The sequence below is a fragment of the Panicum hallii genome, chromosome 4 (genome assembly GCF_002211085.1).
Source record: "Panicum hallii strain FIL2 chromosome 4, PHallii_v3.1, whole genome shotgun sequence".
Classification (NCBI taxonomy): Eukaryota; Viridiplantae; Streptophyta; class Magnoliopsida; order Poales; family Poaceae; genus Panicum; species Panicum hallii.
Window position 1 is genome coordinate 8,891,869 of NC_038045.1, and position 26,815 is coordinate 8,918,683.

The 26,815-nt window shown below is 45.4% G+C and overlaps 1 pseudogene; it reads left to right on the top strand.

The window, feature by feature from the left end:
• The first annotated feature begins 10,475 nt into the window (after positions 1 to 10,475).
• LOC112890248 lies at positions 10,476 to 13,703 on the top strand (annotated as a pseudogene).
• The last annotated feature ends 13,112 nt before the right edge of the window (positions 13,704 to 26,815 follow it).

Below are 26,815 nucleotides of genomic sequence, written 5' to 3' on the forward strand. Positions count from 1 at the left end.
ACCATGCATCGGCTTAGCACGATTCAATATTAGAGCAAGTATTATAATAGGCTGTAAGTAGGCTGAATGCTGAGGTGGAGAAGAGAAAGGAGAGGAAAAGTGGGCTGTAAGCTCGCAGCCGGTTTCGACACAGGAAGTAAGAAATTTTACGAGAGAGATAAGTAGACCATGTATTAATGGTGAAGAGCTAACTATTGTATAAATAGGCGGAGAGATAGGCTGCAAAGATGCTTACAGCTAGCAGCCGGCTGTATTATTAACATTGCTCTTAAGAGCGGAACACTGAGCCGGAGATAGTAAATAATCTGCAGCAAGTTGCTGGTTCTTCACTGAATTTCGTTGCTCCGGCCCGTTCGTTCCCTGCCCCCCATTCTTCACTGAATTTTGTACCAAGGGGCAGCTCTAGGTTGCGGTCCTCGCACAGTTTGCGATATAACGTTGGAAAATATATACGAAATAAAGACCGATCGTGATGGTTTGATGGAATTTCAAGGAGCGCTATTATTCTAGGAGGACCAACCAATTCTATTAGAAAAAAACGTCATCCGTGGTTAGTTGGTGAACAATGAGCCGGCTGATGTCATCCGTGGTTAGACGCACTGATCAACAATGGGCCGCAGCCGGTGGGTCCGACCTGAACCATGTGCTACCTTGATCGAGGTGACTCGGCGCGACAGCAACCTCCTGTCCCTCCTACCTTGTTGTCCTTGCCTGCCCGACCTGAGTGCGTGCACAATGACATGGATGCATTGGTTTTGATGAGCTTGCGTGTCTCGTCGTAGCTGCCATCGGCACCATCGCTTTTGCTGACAAGGATCCGATTCCTGTCCTATTCTTTTTACCCGCGGAAAGAAATTCATGCCCGATTTTTTCCTTACTAACTAGACCACGTAAGCCTTACTGTCTACTTTTTAATACTCCCTATATTCCAACTTTTCCAACTTTTAGATTGTTTTAAAAAATCTAGATATATAGTTTTTACTATGTATTTAGACATAACGTATATTTATATTTAGGAGCATATGAAAATTATATATCTAAATTTAGCAAAAACGATCTACAATTTAGAACAGAGGGAGTAATTAATAGCCACCTCTCGTCTCGGTCCGTCTTAATAGACCAAGATATCTCTGGTTCCACAAAAATACACGTCACCTATTGTTAAAAAAAAGAAGACACGGCCAAAAAGAAGATATTGTAGAACACGTAAAAATGTCTCCACTTTACCACCAACTGACATATAGAAAACACTTGGGATGGGATTACCTTTAATTTGGATCTATGGAATTTTGCAAGGACTCATTTATTGTTCACCCTATAGGTGTACGATATAGGAAAAAACATCCAAACACTATCTATAATTTTTTTAATGGTGCTCTCATGTGTAATGGAATTAAGTCCGATAATAGACTAATAGTTCTTCCTCTTCAGATGTTAAGGCTTGTCTGTTTTATCCTTGGGTTGGACTTAAAACAATTCATAGTTCAAACAAATAGACAACCTTTTCTTCTATAAAATTTCACAATCTATATCCCCAGAATCAAGAATCTACCCATTAATATTTTTCACCAGCTTTTATTACACTAGGTAACAAATATTTAGCCAACATACTATTACAAATATAACGCATACCAGTGAGCTTCCCTCCATCGCCCACACATGCCGCCGTGTTGTTCCAGGCTTCTAGCCCGTGCTGCTCGTCTGCCCACACCAACAAAAGAGGAAGTAGAAGAAAACAAAAAGAGATTGAGTCCACTGGAATCTAGATTCTTGGTGGGGGCATGTGCCCCCTGGACCCTCTACCTATACTATAGTTTAAAGTTGCATAGAGAAGCATGTACATATCATCAAAGGAGCACGCAATGCTATCCACAGAAACACTACTTCCCTGCTTTCCAGGTTGTTCCATCAAGTCCTGTGGAGATTACATTAAATCGGTCAAAACAGATGGCTTTACTGCGATGAGCCAAAGGATACAATGTTAGCGCCAGGTGATAGGTAGATTGGGGAAAACCACTCTGGTCATGAATTATTTTTAGCGTGATTAGACCAAATTCCATGTTCATGCGTGGATCACACCGTCATAGGACTACGCAAATGAAGGCTTGCTGAGGGTACTGCTTAAAAAAAAGAAGGTGCATAAACGACTAGCCTGGCTACCTTTTCCTATATATACGTGTTGAGAAAGAGGATACCCTCGTACGTGAACAAACAGCTACCAGATTTCCGACCTGCGACTTCTACAATCTAGCCTTTTCACAATCTGTGATATAGATTTTGAAAATAGCATAATAGCCTTTTAGAAATGTGTCTTTATAGACATATCCGAGCAACCAATTATCTTTTTTAGCGACCATGGTTGGGCATATTTTTCATTAAGAGGCGATAGAGCAACAAAATATGATAAATAAGATGATATTTAGGAGCTATTTGGAAGAGCTTCTTCCAAAAACTTCACCGGTGAAGCCAAAGTTGTTGAAGCTAAAAAAGGTAGCTTCATCTGCCTTCTAGTTTATTTTTATCCTGACTTGCAAAACAGTTTCACGCTACAGTATTTTGATTTGCACAAACAGATAAAGCCAAAGTCGGTAAAAGCTCTCCCAAGCGAGCGTAATCGGGTTGCTCGGCGACGAAGACTGTGTAGCCTGTGACTCTGTACACTAGCATTTTTGTATAGATCCTTGAGATCCTGCCAACGTCAGAGAGAGACGGCACCTCTCCGCCCAAGATATAGGGCTTCGTGTCACATTTACTCTAGGCTATGCTACGGATCTTGTCAAGCTCGACCCACAGTAAAAGCCCTAAGCTGATAAAAGTGTTAAACATGATTATCAAACATTAACCATGATTAGATTATACTTAGGGATGATAAAACTATAGGACTAAGTCCTGTCAAAATTATACATGCGGACGGTCCGCCCCTATAGGACGGACTGTCCTCAGTTAATCAGCACGTCTGACAGAGATCAACGTGATCGAGTCAATTTCTTCACCACGTCAACACCCCGGACAGTCCGTGCCCCACACGCGGACGGCCCGCTAGTGCCATCCTGATGCGTGTCAAGCGTGTAGAACTTTGATGCCACGTACCCCCACGGGCCCCACACGTCAGCCCGAGCTCCATCTCCACCAGAGCACCTCCTGCTCTCTCTTCCTCCCCATTCACTCAAACGCCTCTCTCTCTAACCCCAAGCCATGAAGAAGCTTCATCTTCTCCCCCACCATTGAAGCCCCTCCACCTCGCCGGAGCTTTACCAGAGGACGTCGGAGATCGGTGCCGACGAGCTGCACCACCTCGACATCATCTTCTTTCTTGGAGCTAGGAGCTTTCCCAAGCTTCTCCCTCCATCTTCTCCCCCTTCCTCAAGCTTCAAGCAGGAAAGACGAGCTCGAGCTTCACCAAGCCTCCTCCATCATCTTGCAGCCCTTACGGGTGTTTCACTTGTCGCCGGCGAGCTCATCCCCTCCCCGATCTATCCCCATTGTTCTAGATTTGGAAGCCATGAAATCGTTCTAGAGCCTAATCACCATTGATGACCTAGAGCTTTGAAACCTTAATGCATGCCTAGGAATCTTTAGGAACAAACCCCATCCTAAACTGTGGCCGGAATCATCGCCGGCCGGCAAACTTGCCAGTGAGCCTCGACCATGGTGCGGAAGATCCACCCATCATAAGCGGACAATCCACTAGTCACCCGACCCGACCAACAGAGCTTCTGGATATTTTTCGGTCGGCCTCCCAAAAATTTGTATGGCGGACGGTCCACACCTGAGGGGCGGATGATCCGTAGATCATTTTTCAGCACTACATAGAAACACACAGAAATCTTATTTTCAGCCAAAACAGTTCGTGGTTAACCAGTGGACGGTCCGCTTCTTCCAAGTCGGACGGTCCGCCTTTACTCATTTAATACTCATGCACTTACCCATAAATAATCCACCTATGTACTATATCTCTAGCTGCTTTTATCATAGTTTTGCCATGTTTAAGCATACCTTCTCATATCATTGCAATCATTCATGGCATATTTATTTATCAAGCATCATTGCACTCGTATAGAGACCGTGACGCCGCAGCAAGAGGAGGGTGAGCACGAGTCGGAGGTCGTGGGAGACGACACCCCGTTAAGAATCAAGGCAGGTACCTATGCATCTTTTCATCTATATTTTGGATCAATGAAGTATATATGTCTTGTTTGTGCATGAGTCACTATATGTATCAATGATTGCTTAGAACTTAATTGATGCATTATCAACTTTGCTTAGAACATTATTTCCTAGTTGAGCATGCTTGTTAGATGTCACAAATTATATTCTTAGCCATGCTTAGCTACCGTAGAAGACGAGAGGTGGCAAGGTCACTACCACACGCGAGCTGTGATTAGTCAAGGATGAATAAAATATGAGCAACTATTAATGATGATTCGAACTTGAGCAAGTATGGTAGAGCCATGTTGGGAGTGGAACTCAAATGGTTAGACTTGCTTAGGTTAATTAAGGACCGATGCGTAATCGCTTTGATACTTGAGCACTTCTCCGAACAAACCACATATTTAATAATGGGATGGTAAGCTCGGTAGTATAAGTGACACCTTGCCTTGAGTGGATTCGGTGCGGGTTGTGATGGAGTGTGATCGGCGGTTCTGGTGCACTTGTCCCTCGCGACCGTTCGCTCATAGCCGGGTATGTGTATGTGAACGGTTAAGGCACGAATCAACACTTATTCTTAGCCGTGGTATGGTCGTTGGTCTTGTTCTCGTGTGGAAAAAGTTGCACACCCCTGCAGGGTTCTTGATCTATTGCAATAGCCGCGCTCTCAGTCATTGAACATGCTCTTGTACTTTAACTTTAACGTAGAGTTATCGAGGAAGTTCATGAAAGATTGAGCTCATGAATTATGATCACTTTATTTATGCAATTGTTTGATGCTTGAAGTATATAGACCATAGATGCTATGTCTTTTGCTTACTTTCACTTGATCAAATGTAGATCTTTTATGCAAAATTTGTTACCATAATTTTTTTCTTGCTACCTAACCAAATGCATTCTCCTTGAGGTCAGGCAAGTATATACCTACATTGGATTAGTCCTGCGTATACCTTTTGTACTCGTGGTGCTATCTTTAAGTTGATGCAGGTGATCTACAGCCGGAGACCATCACGGAGGTGCGGGTGAGGAGTAGATGGCCAGTGGCTATGAGAAGTGCACTATCGGCATATAGTGTTAACCTTCTTAATTTATGTTATATATTGTATAAGCGCGATAATAGACTTTTCCGCTACAAAACTCTAAGACTTGTGTTATGTAACTTGAACCTGTTTATGTAATGTGAATCTCTGTATGAATATGCTTGCATGTAATGATTTTCAGCTTGTTGTGCTTGTTGAGTGTGTTTAAATCCTGGGTATTGCTTATGACACATTCTAAGGACTACCGGAATTGGTTCTCTTTACTTGAGTTGATCAATGGAGGATGATTAAATGGAATCAATTTGGACCGGTTCCTTACAGCCAGCGCTCGTTATTTCTTTGCCCCTTGGCTATACATAGCTTAATACTCCAATTACATGCGGCAGCATGTAACGAAAGTTGCACCCATCCGACAGCGGCAGGCGTGCGTGGTCAACGCCTATTTCCCACGTGCACTGAATCCAGCTCAAATCCGATCCACTGCCGCTGCCCCTTGGATCCATCGCGTGCCAGCAGCATCGTCTCTTGCTGCAGGCAATTTGCATCCATGTCCGCGCCGGCAGGGCAAGGTCGCAACTTGCTCACATGGTGTATTAGGCAACAGCATCAATTCAAATTGGGATCGTGCGAGCACGCTTGATTGGCCTCCGATCATCATCGATCATATCACCCCCTTTGTTTTTTTTTTGTTATCATCAATTCAGCATCGTCGCCCGTTGTCAAACAAGTTCGTCCGATCCCGTTGACATGGTCGCCGCCTGATAAAAATAACGGGAGTTAGAGGACAGCGTGGCCAATGGATCAGGAGCAACGCACCGTGTCGTTGTTGTAGGGTCTGAAAATCGACACTGGTTAGTTTGACGGGTTCGGATGATCCAAACCATTCAATTCTCCATGCCGTGGAGGGCATGCATGCTCTGGTCTGGTTGCACGAAGCTGCCCGAGAGAGAGAGAGAGAGAGAGAGAGAGAGAGTAGTCTTAATGAGTAGTGTAGCACCGTGTCTTAGAGCAAGAGTTTCCAAAAAAAAAAAAAACTGTAGCAGGGCAGTTCTCTGCATCTGTAATAGCTCGGATATATCTTATGAGAACGTGTAAAGAATGGTTCTCCTGTCTTCTAACGAGTCAGCTCTGAACGCTCTCTTGCCCTTCCGGCACGCATGGTTCGCACGCGAGAGATGGTGGAGACGGCATATCGGCATTTCAGGATGGGACTCCGATGCATCCTGTGCTCCCTCCTCTCGTTTATGGTCCCACGTCGCTTTCAGGCTCGCACAAGCTCAACGCCTCTGGAGAGCCTCGAGGACGTTAGCCCGGTGGGTGACCAGGAGACGGTCGGCTTCACAAGCCTCAAGAGCATGGTGCGGTCCCAGACCACACCACGTCTGCGGTTGCGTCTGCGTCCTCCATGGGGCCCGCCTGTGCTCATGGCGAGGTAGCCGCGCCCACCAGTGAGGGCGCGCCTGGCCGCGAGTCCACAGTGACAGCAAACAGAAGCCCGAACTTGCCGGCGAAGAAGATGGCGAAGACGACGGGCACGCTGGCGTCGAGGAAGGCGAAAAACAAAGCCAACAATCGCATCAATTGACGGTGAGCGTCTCGGCATTGTACCTCACGGGGAGTCGAAGCCGATTTCCCGACGACGAAGAGCGACCCCTCGGTTTCTCCTTCTCTTGTTCTTCTTCTCAGTAGCAAAGCAAAGTGCTGATAACGTGTTTAATCTAATCGCAAGTACACAGTGAAGTGAGAATGAACCGAGAGATTTTCCATTGATCCTTTGGTTACTGTTTATATGGATTAAAGTTGGATACTAAACTTTAACATATATTAGCAATTTTGTCTTTGCTAAAGTTTTTAAGCCTTGCTTAAAGTTTAGTCCACTCTATTAGCACTCCTATTTGGATGGACCAATATTAAATTTTAGCACTTTTAAACATTAGCATTTTGATCCAAACACCCTCCTGGAACGAACTACGTTGAGTTGGGCTCCAAAATACCTTCTGTGGCGCAGCTCGCCTCGCGGCGCGTCGCTCTCGCTAGATCAGACGAGATAGCAATGGCCCCCAACTGCGAGCTACACTCCATGGTCGGCTGGGGTCCGGCGCGTACCTGCGCAGCACGCACTAGGTTAAAACAATATAATGGTGACTCAGCATGAAAGCAACCTCCGGCCATGAGGCCTGGTCCTCCGATCCATGTCCTCCGCCAGCTCAGCTCACCAGGGCACGTTACGTACGTACGGGCGAAGTGACATGGGTGGGTGCCCGGCGGCCTGCTCACCTGATTTTGGGATTTTGGTATCAGTATGAGATGAGTTCTAACCATTAGTTATTGGGTATTTCTGTGTCAACATGAGATGTTGCGACTGTTATTTTGTGACGTTGCACCCGTCATTTGAGATTTCCTTTTACGTCAATACAAGATGTTGCGAGAGGTTTGCAAACTTATTCTATCAATATTTTCTATTCATGGAGTAGTAATTTCTCTTTTTTTTACGAACCAGACAAGAGAATGTCGATTATATAAAAAAGTAGATAAAGCCCACACTGGATAAACAACGGAAAGAAATAAAACTGTAGAGCAACACCGGCTGACTTGATTGGGGCATCAGCACACGCCATATAACGCTATTGAACTACTCAACTGAACTCAACGTCAGGCGGTCAACACGCGCCGAACTCAACTCATCTCCAACAACTACGGTTGATCGGATTGGAACATCGACAGACACCGCACACTGGTCGGTTGGATTGGGGCATCAACGTGATCACACCACTCAAACTCAAGAACAACGACCAGCTATCACCACTTGCACACCACCGCAAATCCATCCACAACTGCTCCAGGAAGCGGACACTAGAACTACCGCCGAGGGTTCCTCCAAAGCAATGCCTCCAACGAGGAAAACGTCATCCTCAAATGTCATCATCGCCGCTCCGACCGGAGCACGGTTCTCACCTAGAGGACCACCCATCAGAGGGAGGGAGAGCAGTCATCAAATCGACGCCTCCAAGGAGAAGTGCGGCACCCAAAGGTGTCACCATCGCAAGGCTTTCGCCTGATGCCGTGCAAACCCTACCGGCAATGTATCAGCTAGGAGCAAAGAGGTAGCCCGATGCTGGCCACCACACCTCCACTGCGTCGCTGACGCGCACCCGCTCAGCCGCAGCTAGCAACGCCACCACGAGGCGCCGCTGTCACACATCTGAGAAGACCACCGGCGGCCACGCCACCACGGTGCAGCAGCCTCTCAAAGCCTCCGCACTGCCGCACCAGCCATCCGCCGCTTGAAACACTACTAGAAAACGGTCTATCGGTACCAGCACGTTAGTGCCGGTCAAAAACGAGCCGGCACTAACGTGCCTCAACAGTGTCAGGCGGGCACGTTAGTGCCGGCTAGAAATACCAGCCGGCACTAACGCGCCATCCCCCCAACTGTCACACGGCTGCCACAACGGTCAAAACGCACGTTAGTGCCGGTCGGCATTTCTAGCCGGCACTAACTTGGTCAATTACAAGTTAGTGCCGGCTGTCAGCTCTAGCCGGCACTAAAAGTAGACAGTTAGTGCCGGCTAAAGCCACCAGCCGGCACTAACTTGCCCCATATATACCGGCCACCACATCCCAGCCCTCCCTCCATTTCATTTGCCAGAGCCCTCCTTCACTCCCATGGCGTGTTACAGGGGAGGTGCTGCCTATTTTTTCCCAAATTTGTGAGGATTTCACCCATCCAAGTGCACCAAAGGTTAGTAGCTTCTTCCACTCTTCTTTCACGGTGTTTATTCTTTGTTTCATGCTTTCTAGATAAAGAAAATAGTGATTTTAAGGTTGAGGAAAAATGAGCATAATTTTCCGATTTGTTCATTAATTTGAGCAAAATAGAATCCATTTGTTACTTTTTAGAGAAGGTTTTCTAGATAGTTTGACCATCACATATTTAGAATAATTTTTTTGAATTATTTCACGGGGACATGTGTATATGTTAATGTGCAAAATTTTAGGAATTTTAAGGATATCACGGCGAGTACATCTATTGGACAACCCGCACACAATAAATGCACAAGCCATATAATAATCTCTAGAAAAATTTCTGCAAATTATAAATATTCCGATGTATGTATAGTTCGAAGCTTTGCAAATAAATCTTGAGTAAAACTACAGAGGCAATTCACTGTAGAACTTTTCGAACTGTACGGCTACTATTGAATGCAAGTTGATAAAGATTTCGTGTATTTCCACTCAATATACATGTACTAGATGTATTTCTTCCTATCCAACAAAAGGAATGATGCCATATCTCATTGGGTTGATATTGCTCCCAAGTCCCAATCAATTCGAACTCAAATCAAAGCAATGGTATGGCATATATTATGAAAAATTGCACATTAACCTTAGATGTCACTACACTGAATAAATCCAAATGGCTGCAAATAAAAATTTCTCAAAACGATATATATGGATATTATTGTCATAATGCAAGGAGATTTATGTACTTAATACATAAGAATGGGAGGGTGTGAAGTGGGCACATGATTGTATTATAAATTTTTTAAGAATCATCAAAATCCTTCCCAAAACCATATTTAGAGGTTTCGAAAATGACATCCAAAAACGCAAGTCGTCACGAGAAAGCAACAGGGCAGTTGTAAAATAACAGAAATGACCCGGAACAACCGCCACCACGAACAAAAACCACCAACAAACTCGCAAAAACACAAGTCATCAACAAAGCAACAGGGCACTTGTAAAATCACATAAAATGACCCAGAACAACCGCAAATTAGAACTCGCAGTACTCGCCACGATTTAGGGTGTGTTCGTTTTCTAGGGCATAAAGTTTAGAGGGGTGACATGTGTATATGTTACTATGCATAATTTTAGGGATTTTAAGGATGAGGGACAATGAGCATGATTCACTAATTTGTTCATTAATTTGAGCAAGGTAGAATTGATTAGTTGCTTTTCAGAGAATGATTATTATATAGTTTGAACATCACACATTTAGAATGATTTTTTTGAATTATTTCATGGTGACATGTGTATATGTTATTGTGCCAATTTATTTTGCTATTTAGTTTAAATTTACTAGATAGGTGGCCTATGACACATTTACATTTTTTTAAATTACTTCATAGTAACCTGTTTTTAGAGATAATGAGCATGATTTTTTTTTAATTTGTACAGATGGACCGGCAATGGATGCACGGAAGCCGGAGCACCTCGGCGTGGATTCAGGGTTTAGATTCTTTTCTCAAGGCAGCAGTGGCAAATAGGTCGCCAAAGGGTTTAATGTGCTGTCCATGCAGTGTTTGCGAAAATAAAAAGGAATTCCGGAAAAGAGAAACTCTATGGAATCACCTGGCCTTGAATGGTTTTATGAGTAACTATAGCCTTTGGACTAAGCACGGCGAAGTTGGAGTTATGATGGAAGATAATGAAGAAGATGACGATGGTGATAACAATCTTCCAGATTGGGCATGGGTTCATGAAACAGGTAGCTTTCAAGATGAACCAATGGACGAGGGTGAAGCAAATGTTGAACAAGAGGAGCCACCTGACGAGCTAGGTCAGGCGTTGCTTGATGCACGGAAAGACAGTGACACTGTGAAGGAGGCATTAAAGTTTGAGAAGATGTTGGAGGATCACAAAAGGCCGTTGTTCCCTAATTGCAAACCGGAGCAGAAGAAGTTGGGTACCACGCTAGAGATGCTGAAATGGAAGGCAAGTAATGGTGTCACCGATAAGGGATTTGGTGAGCTATTAAAGATTGTAAAGAACATGCTTCCTGAGGGTAATGAACTGCCGTCAACAACATACGAAGCTAAAAAGATGGTTTGCCCTCTTGGATTGGACGTGCAGAAGATTCACGCATGTCTTAACGACTGCATCCTGTATCGCGGCGAATACGAGAACTTGGAAGCTTGTCCTGTTTGTAGCGCATTGCGGTATAAGATCAGGCGAGATGATCCAGGTGATGTTGATGGGGAGCCGGTAAAGAAGAGAGTTCCCGCAAAGTTGGTGTGGTACTTCCCTATAATACCACGTCTGAAGCGCTTTTTCAAAAACAAGGACAACGCTAAGTTGATACGGTGGCACAAAGAAGACCGTAAGGAGGATCACATGATCAGACACCCAGCAGATGGGTCCCAGTGGAGAAACCTTAACCGATAGTATCCTCAATTTGACAACGACCCAAGGAATATAAGATTTGCTCTAAGTGTGGATGGAATGAATCCGTACGGTGAGTTTGGCAGCGCTCATAGTACATGGCCCGTGACCCTATGTATGTTCAACCTTCCTCCTTGGTTATGCCTGAAGCGTAAGTTCATCATGATGCCGGTGCTTATAGAAGGGCCAAAAGAACCTGGCAACGATATTGATGTGTTCCTGCAACCCTTGATGGATGATCTCTTACTGCTCTGGAAAGAAGAAGGTGTACATGTGTGGGATGAGTATAAACAGGAGTCTTTCAACCTCCGAGCTTTGCTTTTTGTATGCATCAATGATTGGCCTGCACTTGCAAAACTTTCGGGACAGTCGAACATGGGATACATGGCCTGCACCCACTGTTATGATGAAACCGATAGCATTTATTTGAAACACTGTAAGAAGTGCGTATACATGGGCCATCGCCGATTCCTTCCTACCGATCACCCCCTAAGAACCGAAGGGAAGCATTTCAAAGGAGAGTCCGAAACTCGTCGTAAGCCTCTGTTCCGTAATGGAAAGCGTGTGTTCTCGATGATCAAGGATGTGAAGGTAGTATTTGGAAAGGGTCCCGGTAGCCAACCTGTTCCGAAGGATGACCAGGGACATGTTCCAATGTGGAAGAAGAAATCTATATTGTGGAACCTACCTTATTGGCAAGTCTTACAGGTTCGCAACGCAATTGATGTGATGCATCTATCGAAGAATCTTTGCGTCAACCTACTAGGCTTTCTGGGAGTGTATGGTAAGTCAAAAGACACATTGGAAGCAAGGCGCGACATGTGGATGCTAGCCGGGCGACAAGGCTTGCAACCCGAGAAGAGAGACAAAGGACGCCACTATTTAAAACCTGCCAGCTATAATCTGAGTAAAGAGGAGAAGGAAATCATGTTCGATTGCTTGAACAGTATCAAGGTCCCGTCTGGGTACTCCTCAAATATACAGGGCATAATAAATGTGAAAGAGAAGAAAATTCAAAACTTGAAGTCCCATGACTGCCACGTTCTGATGACACAATTACTTCCGGTTATACTGAGGGGTGTTCTACCGGAAAATGTGAGATTGGCAGTTGTAAAGCTTTGTGCATTCATGAATGAAATTTCACAGAAAGCAATTAATCCAAATAATCTAATAAAGCTGCAGAAAGACATTGTCGAATGTCTTGTCAGCTTTGAGATGGTCTTCCCACCTTCCTTCTTCAATATTATGACACACCTTCTAGTTCATATTGTAACAGAAATAACTATTCTGGGTCCTGTTTTTCTACACAATATGTTCCCTTTCGAGAGATTCATGGCAGTATTGAAAAAGTACGTGCGTAAACGTTCTCGCCCAGAAGGATGCATTGCTAAGGGCTATGGAACCGAGGAGGTCATTGAGTTTTGCGTTGACTATCTTCCCGATCTCAATTCGATTGGGCTCCCCGTGTCACACCATGAGGGGCGATTAAAGGGAAAAGGCACACTAGGAAAGAAATGTAATGTGCACATCCCTTGTAGTGAATTCAGCCAAGCAAACTTCACGGTTCTTCAGAATTCATCCAAGGTGGCTCCATATATTGATGAGCACATGAATATTATACAGTCTGAAAATCCACAAAAGAATCTTTCTTGGATTACACGCCAACATATAAAAACTTTTGACGGCTGGTTTAGACGAAAATTATTGGGCAACAACACAGTTGATCAAGAACTTCAATGGCTGGCTAGGGGACCATCAATCACTGTCCAGCAATACCAAGGGTACGAAATCAATGGGTATACATTTTATACGAGAGCTCAAGACAAAAAAAGCACCAACCAAAACAGTGGTGTCCGTATGTGTATAGTAAACAGTAATGGAGAAAAGAACAACTACTATGGTGTCATAGAGGAGATATGGGAACTTGAATATGGACCCATAGTTGTCCCTTTATTTCGTTGCGAATGGGTGGCTGGAGGAGGTGTAACGAAGGACCGGTATGGGATGACCATAGTTGACTTTAAAAAGATTGGATATAAAGATGAACCATTTGTTCTAGCCAAGGATGTGACACAAGTGTTCTATGTGAAGGACATGTCGAGCAAACCGAAGAAGAAGTCAGATAAGACGTCTGAAGCAGACAAGGCTGGAAATGAGCCGAAACGGCACATAGTTCTTCCAGGAAAAAGAAAAGTTGTTGGAGTTGAGGATATTTCGGACAATTCGGAAGATTATGACCAGATTGATGACCTTCCTCCATTCTCAGTTGACGTTGACCCTAGCATCCTCTTATCCAAAGAGGACACACCTTACTTACGCTGTGATCACGCTCAAGGCACTTTCGTCAAAAGGAAGATTATCAATGTTCCAGTACATAATGATAATGAGTAGTAGTTTTTTGTAAATTATGTATTGAATTCTCTCAATCAGTGATGTAATGTAACGCACCGCATCGTACTTATCTCAATTCTTGATATTATTTCTCCAATTATGACATAATATCATCTTCAGATAATATTATATTTTTGCATGGTATAAATATTATTTACATTCACAAATTTTGTATTACTAGAAGCATTGAAACATTAAATTACAAACAAATAATCAAGTAATATGAGAATTGATTACATCATTGTATAGGGTACTATTGAAAAGTTTTTTTGAAGAATTTTGCATGGATCAAAATGAAGTGTTTTCGATTTATTATCAATAACAGAAACATATACACATATAAACCCTTTACGCTACACATAATTGATAATGGTTGCATATTCGTTAATTTACTTCAATTACTATTATTATTGTGTACATATAATTACTATAATTATTGTGTAGCTAAAAATAAGATATAAATTTTTGTTATATTATTCTAATTATTGAGCCTATGTTGAATAAATTTATGAATACTGCAAATTTAGTGAAAATGGGAACTGGCCACGCCAGTTCCCGCGCGCCAATTCCCGCGCGGATGACACATTAGTGCCGGCTGGTAACCCTAGCCGGCACTAACCGTGGACAAGTTAGTGCCGGCTGGTAACCCTAGCCGGCACTAACTTGCCCACGTGACGTCAGGTGGGGAACTTAGTGCCGGCTAGGGTTACCAGCCGGCACTAACCGCGCCATCCCCCAACAAGTTAGCCCCTTCGCCCAGTTTTCAGATCGACGTCGCCCCAACTTACCCGCCGCCCCCGCCTCCTCGCGCCCCTGCTGCCGCCGCCCGAAGCTCCGGCCGCCGCGCACGTCGTCGTCCTCGCACGCGGCCCCTTCCCCGCAGCCCGGCCGCCCGTCTGCCTCTGCCGCCGGGTCCTCGCGCCACTGCTCCGCGTCCTCGCGCCCCGTTGCTGCCGCCGCCCGAAGCTCCGGCCGCGGCGCACCTCGTCGTCGTCCTCGCGCGCGGCCCGTCCTGCGCAGCCCGGCCGCCCGGCTGCCCGTGCCGCCTCGAGGTCCTCGCGCCACTGCTCCGTCTCCTCGCGCCCCATTGCTGCCGCCGCCCGAAGCTCCGGCCCCCACCGTCGACCCCTCCCTCCGGACCTCCTCCTCGCCCTCCGAGCGCAAAAACGGGTTCGAGGTGAGCACATCAACTTGCGTAAGCATCTGGTTAATTGCACATCAACAATGTGCCAACAATGTGCCGAGTTATGTGATACCCTGCTTCTTACTGTCAATTGCAAGAGATGGTGGTAGTAGACTACCACTGTATGTATGATAATGATACTATGTTTCTTAATATCACCACATTTTGACAGGCATAACTTTGGCTAAATTAACTTTTCCATTTCTTCAGGATAATATATGAGCAATCTGGCAGTTCCAACTTGTATTGGCAGTGTAAAATATATGCATCATGTTGGCTATTGTGGTTGAACAAAAATGACACCAGATTCGGCACATCTTAGTACCTAAAGCAACAAAGTTCTTTTTAATAACTAAGTTTTGGTGACAATACATCTGTGCTAATTGCCAAGTCAAGTGACTTTACCTGAGTTTCCTCTGTCAAACTGTACCCGCAACGAGTCTGCCCTGTTCCTCAAATTGGCATTATCATCAGCAATGTCAACTTCATATGAGGATGATAGGCCATTTTTGTGTTTGTTCTTTTCAGAGAAAGAGCATAGCTGCTGACTGGTATTGAGTTTAGAAAAATATGATTCCAATGCCTTCAGTTGACTTCTTTCTTTCCTTTGAGATGGACTAGAAATAATCTTATTGTCCTCATGGGCAAATCTGGAGCTGCAATTCTCTTCGACATCTTTATTGTTCACCTTGACAATAACACACTGTCTTGCCTTTGGTTGTAACATTGACTTCAAAGAATGTAAAATGAAATTGGCATCCTTCCATTAGTATAAATTGATTTGACCAATGTTCATTTAGTTTCTAAAAGCTACAATGATTATTTGTTGTTCTATGCAAAAAGCAAAACAGCGATTTAGTTTCTCTTTTATATATGCCATTAGTATAAAATTGATTTGACCAATGTTAATGACAGCTCACCTCGTCGTCCTCGGCCATTGCTGTGGCGCCCGAAGCTCCGGCCCCCACCGTCGACCCCTCCCTCCGGACCTCCTCCTCGCCTCTTCGGTAATTGGATCTTCTCAACTTTGATCATTAGTAGATGACTTATATTCTTAGCATCCCAGAGCTTCTCAAGGGAAATAGTTCATTTCTAAAAGCTGTAGATTTCATTTGGAAATTACGCTTTGATGGTTTAATAATTTTATTGCATGGAGTCAAGCTCGATAATGTTTGCTTGCCACCTATTCTAACTGTTGTAGTATGTGAGTGAATCTAGTTGCGCATAGTTTGTGCAAATGGGATACCAGTAGAAAAGTTTACATCATAGAGTTTACTATGTTAGTAGAAAAGTTGTTCTGGCTCAACTTTTTCAGTGGCACTATTTCTCCCATCCTCCCATCCAACATTGTCAACTAATATCATCTTTAACCATATTGATCACCAATATTTCATCTCCTCGAATGTTTCTATTTTCTTGTATTTGGTAAGAGTGAAATCTTGACGTTCGAGTACTAGCATTGCCCTCCAATATGAGTGACGAATGGCTCTAGGTTCTGTTAGTAAATTTGGAGTCTGAATTAAATTTAAGCATATGCATAATTGTGTCATAACATGATTAAAGGTGATCCTATCAACTCATGAGAAACAATGTAACTTCTCCGCATTTTGTAACCTGAAAATTCCACCACAACACAACTGATGAGGAAAATTAGCACAATTGTCTCTTATTGCCTGCACATCCTAAAATGGGACCAGTAGTATCTAGGATGAACCAAGGTGCTTTAATACTATCCAAGAATTTGGTTTGTTCTATATAATAAACCTCACACATGTTTTCTCCTCTTCAGGTTCTTGAGCTAGAGGGTGCTTCATTGGATGGTAATAACAGCACGTGTGCACACTTTTCGATATGCATACGTTCTGGATGGATGAGTTGTAATAAAAATGTTTGGATGTGAAGTCTTGCCTTTTGTTTTAACTAGATGGTTTATATGTTGCTTCCGCTGGCTCTTTTGTTTAGTTCCTTCTTGTTACTAGTGAGGCGTACGAATGTCCTGTTGAGTCAACATATCTATGTCATATTATATTAGTCTAATACAGTCATATTCACATAATCTATTCATTCGTTATCAAATTTCAGGGTATGTGCACATGAGCACTTATGTGTAAGTGGCACATGTATATCTGCCCTATGTAGTCCAGTGTGTAAGGGCCCACGTAGTTTAGTCCAGAATTATTTATGAAAGCTATTCAGTCTGAGACGCACTGGCCCCGATTCGCACACGGGAGGCTCGATTCGCACACGGGAGGCCCGATTCGCACACGGGAGGCTCGATTCGCACACGGGAGGCCCGATTCGCACACGGGAGGCCCGATTCGCACATGTATTTGTTTTGTTCAGTTGTAAAAGATATTAACTTATTCTGGATCTAAATAACCATGTGAGCATTTATGAATATAAACGTGTGTACAATATTTTTGCAAATACATACATTTTATTAGTACTAGAAAATACTTAATGTTTTTTTATTGTTTCGGGTAGTGGAAATGGATCCTACGGACAACCAAGACGAGTTAATGCACAAGCTCATTTGTGGTAGTACTGGGCAAATAGCTCCAGAGTTTCATGAGGACGAGAACGATGGCAGCCAATTTTTAAACTTGCATTATCCTGGCGACCAGGAGCAAGATATTAGTGGGGAGGAAGAAGAAAATGTCGAGGAAGCCGAGGTATGAAATTTAGTGATTCTTCCAGGCATCAGGATAAACGTTTTGTCAATACTTGCCGTGACGTACACTAGTTGCTAGCAACCCGCTTGATAAATTTGCGATTCTTTCAGGCATCAGGATCGACGAGGCCTAAACGGAAACGTGGCTCCAAGAGGAAGATGGTAGGATGTACGACCATCACGGAGATCAACGAAGCAACCGGCGAGCCACTAGCCCCTGGTCAAATTAAGACGACCTTTGTAAATCAATTGGGATATCTTGTTAGGGAGAACGTCCCCATAAAGTACAAGCTTTGGAAGAGAAATAAAGTCTCTGATCGACCTGAAGATATCGTGCCAGATTCAGAGAAAGATTTGTTATGGAAAGAGGTGTCGTTGCACTTCAACTTTCCCCCAGGCAAAGCTGACAAAGTAAAGGGATGGGCATTTAAGAAGATGGCAATTCAGTTCGCCTCGTTCAAGAAAAAATTGGTGGCAAACTTTGTGAACAAGGGCCTCACACCAGATTTTGATAAAGTCTGGAAGAAGCAACGAGAGTGGTGGAATGAATTCGTGAATTACAAGCGCAGTGCTGACAGCATGGCAGCCTCGATTCAAGGCAAAATGAATGCTAGCAAAAAGACAAACTTCCATAGACTTGGGCCTGGAGGTTATAAGGTTGCTGTTCCGAAATGGGAAAAGATGGAAAATAATTTAATTGCAAAAGGAATCGTACCGCAGACCTTGAGTTGGCCCAAACGAGCAAGGTATTACTTCTATGCTCATGGAGGCACACTGGACCCCGACACTGGAATGTTTGTGACTAGCGACGTACTAAGAGAGGCTGCCCAAAGACTTGACGAGGCAATGAGGCGTACGGAAGAAGGAACCTTCCAGCCCAACAGAGAGAATGACGAGCTGACTTACGCTCTTGGGAATGCGGAACACACTGGACGGACCCGAGGCATGGGCGTAGTTCCGTGGAAATATGGCTTTTCCGGAGATCTCGAAACCTACCGAAGCCGATGCAGAAGCAAGGCAGTAGTGGCAGAGAAGATCTGTAGCCTAGAAAACCGGATAATGTCACTTGAGGCAGCAGTTGGGCAACGCTCGGATCAACCAGCTGCCAATGTGGAGTTCAGCACCCCTTCCCAGCGTCGTAGCAGTGTTGCTTCCACAGAGCACCCTGCTTTGGGTGCCGACAGGACGAGGGACCCCATCGACGACATTACCGTTAGGACCCAGTGTGAGCTTCTGGTTCTTTATGGGAAAAAGCTCAAAGTTTGTGCTGAGGGTTATGCGGAAGTCCAAGAAGAAGGCAGTACAATACATTGCCAGCCAATTCCTGAAGGATTCGCCAGAGTCTTTGTTGACCGAATTACTGAAGAACGCTGGGAAGACTTGGACCTCCCGATCCCTATAAGTCCTGAAGAAACAGAACTACAACATGCCGTACACACATGGATTGCGTGGCCAAAGCGCGACATAAGATTGGTGCAAGCAGCCACAGATTCCGCTCGGTGCTCAAGGCAAAGATCACCAACGCCACCTGATGACAGGAATCCTAGTGTTGGCCCACCTTCTCCACCGCCTGCACGGGACCCCAGCATGGATCCGCCATCACCAGCCGCACAAAGCGAGCCAATTTCGGCATCATCACCAGCCGCACAACAGAATCAGAGTCAGCGACAGAAGGCATACACGGTACCTTCGGTCCAGCCATCTCATAAGCAGCAAAGAAAGAAGAAAGCGAAGGCTCCAGAAGAGAAAGAGGCAGAAGAATCGTTTCAAACCTTCTTGCTGAAGCGCAAGCTACTGAGGGAGGCTGCGAACAAGAAGCCAGAAATAGATCCGGCTGCGAAGGCACACTTCGTTAAACACTTCATTAAAGATCCCACCAAGGAGAAAGAAAGGGAGTCGGATTATGATCGGCAGATCAGAAAGTGCTATAACAATCCCAAGAATCGACGGATCAATGCAAAGACCGTTCCCCAGCTCGGAGAGCAGTCAAAACAATCGATCGCTTCGTTGATAGTGCCGCGTGAAGAATGTCCTGATGAATCAAGAGATCCGTTGACCATGGCTGGGATGATATTGCAAACTGATCTAACAAGGGCTCAATTGCTTGGGGAGGCCCTACAGGATGCCCGCGGCAGGAAAAAGTTTGTACTTGGTGAACCTTTGATATGGCCAGAGTTATTACCATTCCTACCAACGAGAATGGCCGAGTTACACAAATGGTATGCCGTGCAATCTAAAGCTAATCAATTAGAGATGTTCCCAGCCCGGATTAAAGATGAGCATTTCTGGCGGGGGGCAGGTGAAGTATATATCGAGTTTGAAGCACTTTACGATTTATACCATCAAGATGCCCTTGACAAGTCCCTCCTGAGTGTATGGTGCATGTGAGTATTGTCTCTCGTTTCATTATTTTTAGCCTTGTGTGTTGACTGATCCCCGTTTTTCTTGTGTCCCGTAGGTCAAAAATTCAAATTTGCCGAAAAAAGAACTTCCATAACGTCGGGTTCTTCGACCCCGATATTATACACGAGAAAACGGTAGAGCAAAGCCCTGAAGAAATAGTCAATATTATATACAGGGGGTTGCGTAAGAATAGCATGTGTCCCTTCATTCTCTTGCCATACAACCATCAGTGAGTCATTCTTTGTTAGCCTCTTGTTTTCAATCCCTTCTTATTAATAATACTATTTAATAACTATTTTAATCAACATTAATTGGTTATGCGTATGTATATGCACAGCTTTCATTGGATATTGCTTTGTATTCGGATTGAGGAGCACAAGGTCTTGGTGTACGACTCGTTAAGGCAAGATAAATCAAAGTACCAAGATCTCATCGAGGTGGTAAATACTGCATGGCATCGCTACCTCCGCAAACACATAGGCTTGCCCATAGGTGAAATCGAGCCTCTTTGTTGGGTGACTGATTTTCCGGTATGAATATACTCTCGCTACTAATGTCATTCGTAATAAACATCAGAAAAATTCTATATCTTAACCCACATTTGTCCATAGTGTTGGAGACAGGGACAAGGAAACAACTTATGTGGATACTACGTATGCGAGTGGATCAACACTTTTGCAAGTGAAAAAGGGCAAATGACAGTGGAGGCATTCAATGTACGTGAGCACAATCACATCTGCTCATCATTTTAATTCATTATCTTTTATTCTCATGTTTTTTCGAAAAATGTGACAGCATTGGCGGATGAAAGAAGAACTCATTGAAATGGCTCGGATCAGGGCAATTCAAGAAGCAATATGCGGATTCCTGCTCGATGAAGTCATAAATCCTAAGGGCGAATTTTATGGCGATGTCCGTACAAGCGTCGCCGAAAAAGATCCGACGACGGGGAATTTGATAAATTACTATAGTTGATGTTCTTACTAATTTGTAATATCTCAAGTACTTTTAAACTCCTAAGTGTTACATACATGATGAATATATATATATATAATATTAGTGTAATATGCTGTCCTAATATTACTGTGCAATGCAAAAAGTACGATTATGTAGTCGCATACGGTACAAATACGCATAGCCATACGTATAATGGAACGAAAAACGAAAAACAAAAGGTAAGAACATCAACCCTAAACCCTAAACCCTATACGTATAAAAATGAAAAACAAAAGGTAAACAAAAAAAGATTTAGTGCCGGCCAGTTATACCAGCCGGCACTAACCTTGCTGCCAGGAGCCGGGCAGGGTCGGGCAAGTTAGTGCCGGCTGGAGTAACAGACCGGCACTAACAGGCGCCAGTTAGTGCCGGTCAATAAAGCCGGCACTAACGGCTGTCACGTTAGTGCCGGCCATTTAGTGCCGGTCACAGGGACCGGCACTAAGTCTCCCTGTGACCGGCACTGATGTGCCTATCTCCGGCAGTGAAACAAGCACATGACCACCACCTTGCCTTGGCAAACTTGCCACCACCGCTGGGAACCCGCGTAGCGCCCCACACCAAAGCCCGCCGAACGGCCGCCCCGACCAAGAGCCGAAACCACCGCCCAGACCGAAGCTGAGGCCGAAGAGCACCACTACGCCGCTCCGCCGCCACCCTGCATGAGGACGCGAAGCGTCCACTGCAGATCCGCGCGGGGCCGTCACCTTAGGGGCTTGCGCCCCTGCCCGACCGCACCGCCAAGCCGGAGCGCCGCCCCCTCTCCACCGCGGTCGCGCGCCGCCCCTCTCCTCCGTGCCGACGCCCACCCAACCAAGCCTCGCGTGGGCGCCTCCCTTCTCCTTTGCGCCCACGCGCCGCAAGACTGGCCCTCTCCTTGCCAAACGCGACAACCTCGCGCTGGCGCACGCCCCCCCCCCTCTCAGATCCACCCAGCACGCGAGCCGAGCAGGAGAATCGACCCCACTGCCGCCTGCCTAGCAGGCCCACGGGTTTTCGAAGCCCTGCTCAGGCAGTGGCGAGGGGAGGCGAGGTTGGGGAGGGGTGGTGGTGGTGGCTAGGGTTGGGGTGCCGCCCATGCCACCCTCGGGAGGAGAGCAACACTAGGGCTCGCGAATATGGCCCGGCAAAGCGGATAAAATTTAGTAATTTCTCTTATTTGTTAACTCTTAGTTAATATGAGATTTTTCTCAAGTAAAAGAAACAGAAAAAGAAAATACACGCAATGTTGCCCGCAACAAAGGTTAATGTTTTAGCGAGTATTTGCACTATCCGATGCTTGCACTCGAGTCGTTCGGAAACTAGCAACTCTGTTTTAACAGTACTCGGTGCTCTTTTCAATTCAACTCAAAAGAGCTGGATTCTTGAATCCACAAGAATATACATGTCGCCTCTTCTTTAGAAAAAAGCACAACAAAAAATGAGACATAGCTGAATCCATAAAAAATCTACAATGCAGCACCTTGACATGTAGAAACACATGGGATAAGAATACCTTTGGATCTATGGAGTTTTGTAGGGACCCATTTATTTTCCATCCTACGTGAAAGATAAAGGAAAGAATCGTCCAAAAACTATTTATGAAATTTTCTAGTGCTGCTCTCGTGCATGATGGAATTTTATCTGATAATAGAGTCATAGTTCTTATTATTCTTCATCGTCAAGTGTCAGGGCATGTTTGTCTCACCATTTGATTATGAATTTAAAACAACCAAAATTCAAACGAAAGGCAGCTTTTTTCTCAGATTTTATAATCTACACCCAATACACAATCTTCCACCAGCTTTTATTAGATTGTGGTACAGATATTTACTATATGCTATTACAAATATAATTCATACCGGCTCATTCCTCTCTCTCATTCGCCCAAGGCAAGAGATAGTCTCGCGGCTTGTATGCACTCACCACCATGTGGTTCGCCCGCACTACCTGCTCGCTGTGCAATCTACCCGTGTGTGCGAGGAAATAAAAAAGAACAAGAGATCATGGGAAATCCGTTTCTACGATTGGATAAGCCCAATTAAATCTATCCAGAATTTTAGTGGGGGCATGTGCCCCTATTAGACAACTGAAACAAATGAGTCCTTAGTATCATGCATGAAGACGATCACAAGTCAGCACACACGTAGGTGGAAGCAACATGGTCGCGCTATGCGGAGGCGGACACCGTGCGAGCTCCACAAGGCGGATCGGAGCTCAAAGCGGCACGGTAGCTCGGAGTGGTGTCGTGGCGAGCTTGGGCGGTGCGGGTGCTCGGGGTGGCGTGGGGCGAACCTCGGTCAGCGCAGGCAGAACTCGGCTGAGGTCCGCGTGAGCGGAGCATTGCTGGCGTGTGTGGAGCCATGGACGAGCGAGGGGGGAGGAGGAGGAGGAAGAGAAGATTGGGTGACCGACATAGGGGTCCCACGTAACGGTGGTTAACAGAGTGATGATAGATCCATTCTCGTACCTCCAACCAAATAAGAAATAGAACGGCTCTATCCTTCTAACCGAACATGTAGTGTAGAATGATCTCATCTCTAAAATCAGGGATGGAACCATTCCGTCCTACCTCGCTCTCCAACTAATTGCTATCCTAAGCAACAACACCAATTGGGATCGAGCGAACATGCTTGATTGGCCTCCGATCATCATCGATGGGATCACCCGCTTGCTTTTTTTTGTCACCATCAATTCAGCATCGCCGCCTGTTGTCAAGCAATGCAAGTTCCTCCTATTCGGTTGACATCATCGCCACTAGATCATAACGGGCGTTAGGCCCTGTTTGGATCACCCTTGCTAAAGTTTAGTTCCCAGATTTTAGTCTTTTTAGTCCATAGGGCTCCAAACACAAGGACTATAAGGGGACTAAAAGTCCCACTTTCCACCCCTGCCCCTTCCACCAACCCTATCCACTCGCGTTGGTGCCTCTCCCCTCGCTCTCTCCCCCTCGCTCGCCAGGACCCGCCATCGCCGCCTCGGTCCTCTGCTCCCTTCATCGCCGCCACTCGCGCACTTACCACCGCCGCCACCCCTCGGTCCTCTGCTCCCGCCACCTCCTCCCCCTAGCGCCTCGCCCCTGCCGTATCTCGCGCCTCACCCTCGGTGCAACATCTCGGTCCTCTGCTCCCACCGCCACATCCCCTTGCGCCTCACCCCCTCCACCCCTCAGTCCTCACCTCCGCCACCCGCCGCTGCTGTCCATCCAACACCACATCCACCATGGCCGGTGATGGGGAGGATTTGGTGGATTTTTTCGCAAGGAAAGACAGTTTGCATGGCGGCAACGACAAGTACGGCTGGTCCTTGTACTCCTAGGCTTCTTCATCAATGCCGGCTACCCCCAACTTATCTGCTTGGCGGGTGGGAATGGAGCACCTCGACCTCAACTCCGATGTCTAGCCCTTCCCTGGACTTGAAGCATACCAGGAGCTCCATCAGCCCGCAGATCCGGCGCTTGCTGGCCATGGGCTACCTCCTCTTCACCGGAAAGGCAGATCCGGCGCCGCTTCTTTCCGTACCCCCTACATGGAGGGAGGTCGCACCAGGACAGGCCGTGGAGCGGTCCAAGGAGCAGGCGGAGGAGGTGGTCGCGGCAAGTCCAAGGCCAGTGGCTCTGCATTTGGCGGACGTATGCGCGGCTCGATCTTCCACGGCGCAGGAGGCAGCGGTGGCCGTGGGGGATCCATGTCCCACAGCACAGTGGGTGCAGCTGGCGGCGGTGGTCGTGGGATGCCATGTCCCTCGGCTCAGTGAGCGCAGCTGGTTTGGCTGGCCGTGGGACATTCATATGTCGCGGAGGAGGTGGCCTGCATGGAGCCATGTCGCACGGTGTAGTGGGTGGTCGCCCAAGGTCGACGTTAGCCTGGGGTGCAGCGGAGCTCGACAGTGATGATGAGATGGAGCAACAAGATGACATCGGCTATTTCCGGGAGGTAAGCTTGGTTTCTATCCTAAGGTTCATGTATAACTTGCATAGGAACTTGTTAGTTTGTTAGCTAGTTTGTGCCATATGAAATAGATTTGTTAGTCTGTTCTTTGATTGTTCCAGTCAAACTATTAGCTTGTTATCTATTAACTTTGTTTCGTTTAATTGAACCATTTTGACAAGGTAAATTGGTCCGAAGAAAATACACTCTATTTCTATGATGCAGCCGTTGAGCAAATTAGAGTAGGAAATTGCCCGAATGGGACAATGACTTCTAGAGGGTACAAGCTAATGAGGAAAATAATTTAAAATTATCTGGACTGAGGCATTCAAGACAATTGAGGAATAGGTGGACTCAAGTCAAGAGCCTCTATGTATTTTGGCTGATGTTGAATAACCACACAGCTTTTGGTTGGGGTCCTAATGGATAAATTATTGCAAGTGAATCAACCTAGAAGGAACACTACCAGGTAATGGTGCTGATTGCTTCATTTATTTGTCATGCTCTCTTAATATTACTTGTGCTAATTGCAATGTTACTTTGTGCTAATTACAATGTACTTTTGCTAATTGCAGAAACAACCAGGGCATAAGAAATTCAAGTACGGGGTCCTATCTACATGGACCAAATGTCAGAGATGTTTCATGGTGTGATAGTAGATGGTTCTTCCTCTTATATCCCTGGAGAGGTGGACCGAACATGTGGGGATGAGGATGGAGATGACTCTGATGAAAATGGGGACGGGGATGGAGATGGAGATGGAGATGGGGATGGATTTGAGAACAGTCCAATGAGCACCAACAGCCACAAGAGGGGAAGCAGCACTACAGATACAGCCACAAGTCCTATAAAGAAAAGCAAGAGTCCAATGGTAAAGATGATGCAAGGGCTCATACAAGAGTTCAGGTTTGAAAGAGAGCAATCAGAATAGCTACGACATCAGTTGGAGTCTCAACTTGAAAGGGCACAAAAAAGGGCTCAACAGAGATGGCAAAATATTAGAACTTGGCTGTGGAGTGTGGTGCAACTGAAGAATCAGTGGAATATTTTGTGGCCCCTAAGTTGTTTGAAAAACAGAGCCGAAGGGCCTTTTTTAAGAATACGAAAACAAATGAAGCAAGGTTTATGTAGTTGAAGAGGCACTGCCAGAACATGAAGTTGTACTAGTGCATGAATGTAGTGTTTTATCTTATGTTTAGCTGAATTATTTTATGAACTTGTAGTGATCTTGGTTATGTAACCCTTTAAATTGTTAAGTGTGGCATGTTAAGTAATTGTTGTGCTGATATTTGATTGTTGTGCTGTTATTTGATTGTTGTGCTATTATCTTATTATCTTGACTGGTTTGATATTACTTCATTGGGCTTTACATTCTTGATAACAACATGCTGTTATATTGTTGTATGTTGCCATTCTTGTGCAAGAAGATGGCTCGGCTGGTGGCAGTCAGGAGGGCCAGGATGAGGTGCACGGTGAGGGCCAGGAGGAGGTGTAGGAGGAGGGCCAGGAGAAGGCCTCACCTGAGGATGAGGGCATTGGTGGGGTGAATGCAGATGTTTTGTTGATGGCCCAGACAAGAGAGCTTTTGGAGAGGTCTCAGTTGAGGAAGAGAAAGTTGATTATGGTTGTTTCCATGATTGGTATATATTACTTTGATACTTACATGAAGAAATCTGAGAGGAGAGTAGCTACGGAGTTTGGAAATGACTGGGTCCTAAGTTCTCTAGACAAACATCTTGCTACAGTATGTTTAGGATGAGTAGGGCAGTCTTGAACAAACTTCATAATTTTCTTGTGGAATCATATGGATTAGAGTCCATTCAGAAGATGTCATTAGTGGAGGTATTAGGGATGTTTTTATGGATACTTGGTGCCCCTCAGTCTACTAGACAAGCTGAAAATCATCTTG